Raw genomic sequence first — 9,028 nt, forward strand, 5'->3', positions numbered from 1 at the left:
CGGTGCTCTATCCACTGCGCCACCTAGCTGCCCCTTTTAAGGCTTTTGTGGGTTTTTTTGTTGGTTGGTTTGTTTGTTTTTTGGTTAGGCAATGGGGTTAAGTGACTTGCTCAGAGTCACACAGCTAGTGAATGTTATATGTCTGAAGCCGCATTTGAACTCAGGTCGTCCTGACTTCAGGGCCAGTGCTCTATCCACTGTGCCACCTAGCTGCCTCCACAAATAAACTTAAGGGCAAGAACAAAAAGGATCTGGTGAAACCTGGAGGAATATGGTGCATATTCCCCAGCAGCAGAATTATTCCTGTTCCATTATGCTGTGTTCCGGCCAGCACAAACCTGTTTGGTTTCCTTGCACAAGAATTATATCTCAAACTATTAATGTAAGAAACAGAGCTTTAGGAAATGTATTAGTGACTGAGTTTGGATTCTGGGAGAAAACCAAGACCAGGGAGTAGGAAATGGCTTTGCCATTCACTATCTGTGTGACCATGGGCAAGCCAATTTACATTTCCAGGCCTTAGTTTCATCATCTGTAAAATGAGAGAGCTGGTCAGCATTTCTCAAACTTTCTGTTCTTAGGACCCCTTTCCACTCTTAAAGATTATTAAAGACCCTGTCTCAAAAGTACTTTTGTTTATGTGTGTTCTATTTATTGAGATACCATATTAGAGATTAAAATAGCAGTATCATTATGAAAAGAATTTGACCTTGAAGGTCCCCTGAAAGAGTCGAGGAACCTCTAGAGGTCCTTGGACCACACTTTGAGAACCACTGGATTAGGTGCCCCAGAAGTTCCCATCAAGCCCAAGGCAAAGATTTGAAGCATCAGAAGTACTTAGATTTAACTGCCCCCAATCTTTATGTCATTTAGCAATTCTGGTAGAGATGGCTAAAAATGAAGGACAAATATAACAAGAAGGTGGAATGTCATTTATCTATAGCCAGGACCGTATTGGAGCCTGGTCAGAGCTAATCACTAAATTTTCAGAGTGAGCATTCATATCTCAGAAATCCACAAACACTGCAAACCAGAGTTTCACTTACTGCTTTGTGGATTGTCTAGGCCTGTTGCCTCGAGGCCACATGTGGCCCTCCAGGTCCTCAAGTGCGGCACTTTGACTGAATCCAAACCTCATAGAACAAAAGTTTGGATTCAGTCAAAGGGCTACACTTGAGGACCAAGAGGGCGACATGTGGCCTCAAGGCTGCAGGTTCCCCATCCCTGGAAGAAAGTGATGAGGAAAAAATGTTAATAGTGCAGATTAAACTTACTGTCATGGGTACAGCTAGGTGTTAACCATTTATCAGCATCCCATTTTCTATACCATACATTATTATCATGAGACCCTAAAGAACCCATTTGATGGAAAACTTGACCCAACATACCATTTTGTAGTTTGACTGACAAGAAAATGAGCCCTCAGTCTCAAGAATGTGAGAAACTCTGGCATATGATGGGAACCTAATTCAGAGAATCTGTCTCAAGTTAGAAAGCAACTCTAAAAGAGCTTATACTCCTCACACCTTTCCACCTTCAGATAAGGATCTATTTATTTAATAATCCTCCAGAGAAATAGATTCCAGAATCCTACACTCAGTAACATTCAAATATTTAACAATTTATCTTCAGGAAATTCACTCTGCTAACTCATCTTACTGCAACCTCAGTAAGGATTAAGAAAAGTTCTCATGTAATTGAAGACCATTATTAAACTGCTCTCTTTCACTTAGCCTTTAATCACCCCCTGGCAAAAATGGCTAGAATTAAAAGTTTGTCCTCCGAGCACCACCCTGCCTGGACTGTTAACATATAGATTCATCATGGGAAGAATTACATGAACTGATACAAAATGAGGTAAGCAGAACCAGGAAAACAACAAACACATGAGACTTTGAATGTTTTTGAAAGAGATGACAACAAGCACAGACGTGAAACTTTTACATGAAAAACGTTAAGAAAGCAACAAAAGAGAAAATTAATTTCCTGCTGCTCCAGTGTTCTTTGTTAGTTGTTCATTTGTATATAACCAGCTGGAAAACTTTGGAGTTTTAGTAACTGGGCAGCTCTGAACCCCAGGACTGTTTTTATGATTATTGGACAAATGTACATGGTCTGGCTGCTGCCTTAGCTGGCAGAAATGAGGAGTGGATTACTCACCGTAAGTTAGAGAGAGGCTTCTCACAGAGGCGATCTCTTCCTGCATGAGGAGGAGCTGGTCTCCCGGCTCTTTCTCAATAAGACGCCCCATCTCCATTCTCCAGACAGCTCTCCTGGCTTTCTTCTAGGCTTGGAGCATTCTTCTTCTTCATCTCCACTTCCCAGTTTTCCCTTCCTTTGAGTGTCAGCTCAAGTCGCTCCTTCTATGAGAAGTCTTTCTCAGTCCTTCTTAATCTTAGTTCTTTCCCTCCATTGACTATCTCTAATTTATCCTGTCTTGTCTTCCCCCTTAGACTGTGAGCTCCTTGAGGGGTTGGTCTTCAAGGAGAGGAGAGGATGCCCTTCTCTGCACTGCCACCTGCTGCCCTGGAGGTGAAAGAGAAAGAGAGGAGAGGAGAGGAGAGAGAGGAGAAGAGAGGAGAGAGAGGAGAGGAGAGGAGAGGAGAGGAGAGGAGAGAATGCTCCTCTCTCTTCCTCACCTCCTGCTGCCTGGGAGGGGGAGAAGTGCCTCAGAGCCCAGCCCAGGGAGGAGAACCCCATTGGTTCCTGCCCATTCTAGACTAAAGGTCTTTGTCCTTTTTCTAAAAGAGTGAGAAGCACTCCTCATTTAGGGGTATCTGCTGAGGCTGAAGCTGGGAGATGCTCTTCTGGAACAAGCCTAGCTGATGACACCGAGCCTAGAGTTCTGGCCTCATGCCACTGACCCATAGTATGGGCCACCTCCCTCACCACACCACATGGAAGATCTCCTTCTTGGACATAAAAACCGGGCGCTACTCAGCAGAAATGTCCTCAGAAGTCAGCTGCACTTACTCTGCACGTCTTCTCCCCTGCTTCCCCCACGACATTGTCTCCCACTGTCCTCCGTGACCTTGCCCTTCTCATCTCTGCCTCCTGGCTTCTTTTGATTTTCAGCTAATATCCCACCTTCTGAAAGAAGCCTTTCCCAGTTGATGTTGTTAGTGCTTCCCTCTGAGACTGCTCCCAGCTTATCCTAAGCATAGTTTGTACATCCTTCCCCTCTTTAAACTGGGAGGTCCTCGAGAGCAGGGACTGCCTTTGCCTTTCTTTGTGTCTCTTAGCACAATGCCTGGTACATTGTCAACGATTAATGCTTGTTAACTTAACTTAGAATGACCAGACTCAGCCCTAAGAGAAGATATCAGAATGCCCCTCCCTAATGCCTTAGCAGATGTTGTTCGATGTGTTCATTAATTTTGCTGAATAACTTTTTTTCCTTCTTTATTATAAAGGCTATCTCTTTAAATTCATTTTTATTTATTTATTTTTTTTAGGCAATTGGAGTTAAGTGACTTGCCCAGGGTCACACAGCTAGTAAGTATCAAGTGTTTGTTCTGAGGTCACATTTGAACTCAGGTCGTCCTGAATTCAGGGCTGGTACTCTATCCACTGTGCCACCTAGCTGCCCCCGATAAAGGATATCTCTTGTAGTGGAGAAGGAGAAAGAAGGGACAGAGAAGGGAGAAGTGTTTTGAAACAAGAAGGTGACATGAATGTTATAGGAGTTTGGAACATGCTTAGACCACCCAAGAGGCACCTGTGAGGTCAACACCAGAGACCTGTTTCTGGTTGGGAGCAATGGTTGGGAGCAACCTTTTTCCAATTACTGCTTAGCTGAAGCTGTCTGAGTCTTTTAATGACTGAGGCCCAGTCACTATCACTTTCCCGCAATGTCTAGGGTTGATAGGCTTCATTACTCACAGTAGGAGTAACATGTAGTAAGTGGGCAAGGAAGCTTCTAAAAGTTACCTTTCCCTCAGGCCCTCTGGCTCCAAGAAATGGGTTTTGAGATTTGATCAGTTTCATTTGTTCTTTTTCAGTTCAAGGTACAGGAAGTGGATTTTCTGAGCCACAGGGCATTGAGCCCCAAATTCCAGACTGGATGTTGAAGTTAACCCAACAGGGAAGCCTTGGGGAACCAGGGTGCCAGGACACAAGACGGAAGGGGTAGATTTTGGTCTTGAAACTTGGTGGGACTAATGCTACGTAGTAACTGAGCTAGGATGTGAAACTTCCTGGCCTTCCTCAGAAACTAGATGGTATGTATGTATCAGGAAGAGGAATTATGCCCCAGAGGCATTGAGGGGAAATGTTTGTATGTTTTTTTTTTTTCCTGGCTATACCTTTTAAGTAAATATTCCTTTGTAAAAGCTAATCTGATTGTTGGGTGGTTAAATGGAACTGGGCTGCTCAGACTCCTAAAACTGGAGAGAATATAATCAATAGAGACTTGAGTCACTGTAGAGAATGAGAGATACCTTGAACTTCTAAAGGTACTGGAGAACTCTTGGGAGGGGTGAAATGTAAGATGCGTGGGGTTCAAGCAGTAGAGGCCAGAGAATCACTATTACATAAAAACAAAAGTCAGCAGTAAAAAAAAAGTATTTAAGCTTTGTTGGTAAGTATTTTCTACTATGATGCTTCAAAAAGGCAGATTGGTCTAGTGTCTGGGTTTGGAGACAGGACAATTTCAGTTCAAATCACACTAGCAGGGGAGTAGAGCGAAGCCAGACCAGCATTTTTGACAAACTTTCTAAGTATGCTCTCATTACAAGTTTTAAAAAAAATGTATCATACCAAATTCTGAGTGGGAAAACCAATTAAAAAGTCACAGTGAGGCATTTTTCCAGCCCAGGGCAGTTTAGGAAGGCCAAAAAAAAAAAAAGTCTGCAGATACTGGGGTGAAGGCTGGCCAGGAGCACGGCCTAAGTGGTACCAGTTGTGGAGTGGCAACAGTGTCCAGGATGGTAAGGGGACTGGACACCTGCTCAGAAAGAGATACCAGGGGACCCCTGTACTACCACTGGGTGTAAGATCAGGTGGCATTTGATAGCTGTTGCCTATTACCCAAGTCTGGGTGGCAGTTTCAGGGTGGAGAGGAGTGGTTGCAATTGCAAGGGAGCAGGGGCTCTACCTGTATAAGGAACAGTGTAGATCAGGTGGGCAGTGACCAGACCACTCCTAGGATCGCACCAGGTTGGAAGCACTGAAAATTTACAAGCTCCCACTGAGCTGTGAAAGCAGCAGAAGGCCATAAAAGATAGAAGTTAAGGTCAGACTTACTCCCAGAGGTAAGTAGAACCTAATTCTAACATAAAAGTCCTAAACTAAGAAATAGGCTGGAAAAATGAGCAAACAACAATGACAAAAAAGATCTACAGAGTCAGGGAAGCTCAAGATTGAAACTCAGAAGAAGACAATGAGGTGAAAACATCTATAAGCAGAGCCTCAAAACAAAAAGCACACTGGGTACAAGACCAATAAAAATTCCTAGAAGAGCTAAAGAAAGAGATTAAAAAGAGGGGAAAAAATTTAAAAAGCAAATAAGTGAAGTAGACAAAAAATTGAGGAAAAAATGAGAGCAATGCAAGAAAATTATGAAAAGAAAATTCATAGCTTGGTACAAGAGGTACAAAAAATACTGAAGCAAATAACTCCTTAAAAATCAGAATTGGCCAACCAGTCAAAGAGGTACAAAAAATACTGAAGGAAATGATGCCTTAAAAAGTATAACTTGTCAAGTGGAAGTTAATGACTCCACGAGCCATCAGGAAATAATAATAAAACAAGGTTAATAGAATGAAAAAAATAGAAGAAAATGTGAAATATCTCATAGGAAAAAACAACTGACCTGGTAAACAGATTAAGGAGAGATAACTTAAGAAGTATTAGACTACCTGAAAGCCATAATCAAAAAGAGAGCCCAGACATGACATTTCTTTTTTTATTTTTCTTTTTTATTATTTATTTTTATTAATTTATTTTGATTTATCAACAATCACTTCCATATGCTTTCGAGTTTAAAATTTTTCTCCCCCTTCCTCCCCACAACCCTCCCCAAGATGGCGCACAATCTGATGTAGGCTATACATTTACATTCCTATTAAATGTATTTTCACATTAGTGAAGTTGTAAGTAAAAATTAAAACCAGTAGGAGGAACCATAAGAAAGAGGAAACAAAACTCAACAGAAGAGGAAAAAAAAATAGGGATTCAACTTCCATAGTTTTTTCTTTGGATGTGGATAGCATTTTCCATCATGAGGCCTCTGGAGATGTCTTAGATTCTTGTATTGCTGAGAAGGGTTAAGTTTATCAATATTAGTCATCGCACAACGTGGCTGTTATGGTGCACAAAGTTCTCTTAGTTCTGCTCATTTCACTCAGCATCAGACTATACAAGTTTTTCCAGGTTTTTCTGAAGTCAGTCTGTTCATCATTTCTTATAGCACAATAGTATTCCATTACATTCATATACCACAACTTGCTCAGCCATTCCCCAATTGATGGGCATCCTCTCAATTTCCAATTCTTTGCCACCAGAAAAAGAGCTGCTATGAATATTTTTGTACATGTGTGTCCTTTTCCCATTTGTGTGATCTCTTTGGGATACAGCCCTAGAAGTGCTATTGCTGGATCAAAAGGTATGCACATTTTTATAGCCCTTTGGGCGTAGTTCCAAATTGTTCTCCAAAATGGTAGGATCATTTCACAACTCCACTAACAATACATTAGTGTTCCAATTTTCCCACATCTTCTCCGACATTTATCATTTTCCTGTTTTGTCATGTTGGCCAATCTGATAGGTGTGATGTGGTACCTCAGAGTTGTTTTGATTTGCATTTCTCTAATCAATAATGATTTAGAGCATTTTTTCATATGACTATAGATGGCTTTAACAGACATGACACTTCAAGAAATTATAAAGGAAAACTACCCAGATATCTTAGAACCAGAGGTCAAAGTAGGAATTGAAAGAATCTACTGATCACTTCCTAAAAGAAATCCCAAAATCAAATCAGATTAGCTTTGTGTGTGGTAAGTCATTTAACATTCTTTTCCTCAGGTAATTCCCTAGAATTGATCCTCAAATTCTACATAGATTAAGTAATTTCCTCTCCTGCCTATTCTTTACTGTATGTTTTGGAAAACTGTCTTTCTTTCTTTCTTTCTTTTTTTTTTTAAAAGGCTGCTCAAAGTTTATTAGTTTCCTTTGAGTACAAAGTAAACGGGTTACTGAGGCTGCTGGAAAGCACATACGTGATTCAGATAGTAAAAAAAACCAAACAATAACAGTGTGGTTTCTTTTACTGTTTTTTGGTGTTTTGCTTTTGTTTTCCTTAGAAAAAAAAACCCACACACAAACACAACACAACTACTTCTACACTTAAGCAGCCTGTCTATTCTAAGGGAATAGGCGGGAGAGAGAAGGGGGGGAAAGAGGAGGGGAAGGGAGGGGAGGGGGAAATGGGCTCTGATGCCTAGCACACTTCAGAAGCGGGGGGAGCAGCAAGGAGGGTGCTGCTGCTCATGCAGAAGGCCCAGTGCTGGTCTTGCTGGGCTCGCTGACACGCCGCTTCCTCATGGCCTTCTGAGCCAGGTCACAGGTGATCGTGCCATGAGCAACCTGGAAAGTTCCTGAGTGCTCTGGGGATTCCATTACAGTTGTTATGAATGGATGACTCGACTTCCCGAAGAAAAAGCTTGCCCACCAGTGGCCTGGGTCTGATTTGGGAAGACCAGGATGATGGGGGATCACTTCCCCAGAATACTCAGCACTTCCACAGGAGCTGTTGCTGGAAGTGGAACCCAGACGCCTTCGGTAGTAGTCATGGGTTGCTACGAGTGAACCGCTGGACGGGATTGCTGCCATGTTGCTTGTTCTTACTGGGCTGATGTAAACCTTAGTGGCGGCTCCCGAGCAGCCCCTGTCAGACAGTGGGCTGCGGCGGACGATCACCTATGACCTGGCTCGGGGGAAGGGGGCGCTAGGCCACAGAGCCCATTTGTAAAGGAGATTACGGGAGGATACTCCACGGCAACGAAAATGCGAGAGTTCTTTGGGTTTCGAAAACTGTCTTTCCTTGTAAGATTACTAAACCATCTTTGGGCAATGAATTTAATTTAATTTCTGACCATTTCTCAGATTTACCAAAGACCCTTGGAATCCTGATCTGATTTTCTACAATACTATATATACAGTATCATCAACAATTTAGTATTACCCTTAAATCTGATTTTTTTCCTTAATCTTAATATCTAAATTATTTATGTAAATATTATACAAGACTGAGATCAGGACTGACTCCATATAGTATTTATTCAGATGTATTCACTTAAGCTTCTCTGTTCCTAAATTGACACTATTAACAATGGTAGCACTCCATAGGTAGGCTGCTATAGACTGTATACACCTGGTACTTGGTCTGGGCCCTGTTTTCCCAGAGTACTGAACACAAATAGAAAGCCTTGCTAAGTCAAGGTAGCTTTATGTATTACTTCCCTTCAGTCTATCAGACTAATCACTCTGTTACAAAAAAAATGGATAAATTAGGTACTTAATGTAATAATAACAATGATGATGATGATGATGATAGCTAGCACTTAAATAACGCTTAAAGGTTTGTAAAATGCTTTGTCCTGACAACAGCCCTGAAAGATGCATGCTATTATTATCATCATTTTACAGATAAGGAAACTGGGGCGGATAGAAATTAGGTGACTTGCCCAGAATCATACACTTCTATGTCTGAGGCCAGATTTGAACTTGGATCTTCCTGACTCCAGGTCCAGCATTATCTACTGAGCCACCATGCTGCTTAATATACTAAGAGACATGAATCAAAACAACCACAATAAGAGCACAACTAGCAGGACGCACACAGAGCCGTCTCCATCTTGCTTAACTTCACTTACTGCTACTTCTATTCCACATCAGCCACATGATTGCATGGTGTCATCATAGGGACCCACTTATGGGATGCAAAAACAGTATTTTTTTTTGTCCTATAGGCTTAATATGAAAGTACCACAGGTAATACTAAAGAAGGATAGGACATGGTCCCTGC

At 41.7% G+C, this 9,028-nt stretch overlaps 1 pseudogene; it reads right to left on the reverse strand.

The window, feature by feature from the left end:
• Positions 1-7,147: 7,147 nt before the first annotated feature.
• LOC110200178 (pancreatic progenitor cell differentiation and proliferation factor pseudogene) lies at positions 7,148-8,045 on the reverse strand (annotated as a pseudogene).
• Positions 8,046-9,028: the final 983 nt, after the last annotated feature.

Source organism: Phascolarctos cinereus, unplaced genomic scaffold, assembly GCF_003287225.1.
Source record: "Phascolarctos cinereus isolate Bilbo 61053 unplaced genomic scaffold, phaCin_HiC Scaffold_9;HRSCAF=440, whole genome shotgun sequence".
NCBI classification, from domain to species: domain Eukaryota; kingdom Metazoa; phylum Chordata; class Mammalia; order Diprotodontia; family Phascolarctidae; genus Phascolarctos; species Phascolarctos cinereus.